At 45.2% G+C, this 1651-nt stretch overlaps 1 protein-coding gene across 36 annotated transcripts in view; it reads right to left on the reverse strand.

Annotated features, from left to right (window-relative positions):
- Window positions 1-1141: 1141 nt before the first annotated feature.
- The window catches only part of LOC127359810 (CST complex subunit CTC1-like), a 3889-nt gene continuing 3379 nt past the window's right edge, over window positions 1142-1651 (reverse strand). For 9 of the 36 annotated variants that reach the window (XM_051393998.1, XM_051393993.1, XM_051393994.1 and 6 more), the window contains exons 5-6: window positions 1509-1651; window positions 1269-1348 (exon numbers count right to left, since the gene is read on the reverse strand). The exon at window positions 1509-1651 is cut by the window's right edge. The gene's annotated coding sequence lies outside the window, so the exon portion shown is untranslated. Of the gene's footprint in view, window positions 1169-1189 lie in introns of those variants that run through there. The other 27 variants (XM_051393980.1, XR_007882913.1, XM_051393988.1 and 24 more) reach the window with 27 other exon arrangements.

Raw genomic sequence — 1651 nt, forward strand, 5'->3', positions numbered from 1 at the left:
AGTACAGACCTCTGACCTGTATCTACACCACTGACCTCTTTCTCTTGTATCTTAAGCACTGACCTCTTTCTCCTGTATCTAAAGCACTGACCTCTGTCCTGTACATATCCTGTCCTCTGTAACTGAATACTATTGTGGAGCTATTGTCAGTAGAATTGTATGAAATGTTGCATGTAATTTATACAAAGCTCACACATTGAAAACATACTTTAACATGTCTAGCACATCTCCATGGTGTCCCCGTGTAGCAGGTGTTAGGACTTAACATGTATAGTATTTGAGATTCTGATGCGTGTATACAACTACCATTGGCAGGCCATTCAAATTACAGTAAAATATTAATATCTCACTAACCAAACCTGTACCAGATATCAAAAAGAAAAGTAATATTTGAATCATGTCTGTCTGTAAAAATGAGTTATAACAATCCAAAAATGTACGCAAAAAGAAAAACAATAATAAGCAAAATAAGACAATCACACAACAAGAGATTATACTTCTATTATACGACACATCAGTGTTTAACAGATAAAAACAGATCTAAACTGCATTAAACCCACTGACTCGTTAACAATATGGCGTCAGATTGTGTTCATCATCAGTTTGTTTATGTTTGATTTAACTAAGCAGTTGATATCAGACTCTGCAAACGACGACTTTATGACAAACTGAAATATTGATATGAGTTCTGGGAGTCAATCAGAGATCAATCAGTTTACCTGCAGTCCAAAAGCTCAGAGACAGACAGGACTGAGGGCGAGAGAGCCTGTGAACATACAGAGAGAGAGAGAGAGAGAGAGAGATAAAGAGATAGAGAGAATGCAGTTTATCCGTTTTAACTCTACAACACGTCATCATATATATTCATATATTCTGTCTGATCTTACCTGTCTGTGGGTGTGTGTTACCTGTCTGTGGGTGTGTGTGTTACCTGTCTGTGGGTGTGTGTTACCTGTCTGTAGGTGTGCAGTAGCAGTGGGCGTGTCAGAGTGTGGAACCTCCAATCAGCTTGGACCTGAAGGGTGGAGTCAGTGTGGAGCTCCACCCTGTTCCGCACAGAAACACCACAGCCAATCAAAACACTGGGTCACACTGTGACACTGCAGGTAAACCTCCATTGGGACTAACCTCCACTGGGACTGACTCACCTCCACTGGGACTCACTAACCTCCACTGGGACTCACTAACATCCACTGGGACTCACTAACCTCCACTGGGACTCACTAACATCCACTGGGACTCACTAACCTCCACTGGGACTCACCAACCTCCACTGGGACTCACTAACATCCACTGGGACTCACTCACCTCCACTGGGACTCACTCACCTCCACTGGGACTCACTCACCTCCACTGGGACTCACCAACCTCCACTGGGACTGACTCACCTCCACTGGGACTCACTAACCTCCACTGGGACTCACTAACATCCACTGGGACTCACTAACCTCCACTGGGACTCACTAACATCCACTGGGACTCACTAACCTCCACTGGGACTCACCAACCTCCACTGGGACTCACTAACATCCACTGGGACTCACTCACCTCCACTGGGACTCACTCACCTCCACTGGGACTCACCAACCTCCACTGGGACTCACTCACCTCCACTGGGACTCACTCACCTCCACTGGGACTCACCAACCTC

This window comes from Dicentrarchus labrax, unplaced genomic scaffold (assembly GCF_905237075.1).
Source record: "Dicentrarchus labrax unplaced genomic scaffold, dlabrax2021, whole genome shotgun sequence".
Taxonomy (NCBI): domain Eukaryota; kingdom Metazoa; phylum Chordata; class Actinopteri; family Moronidae; genus Dicentrarchus; species Dicentrarchus labrax.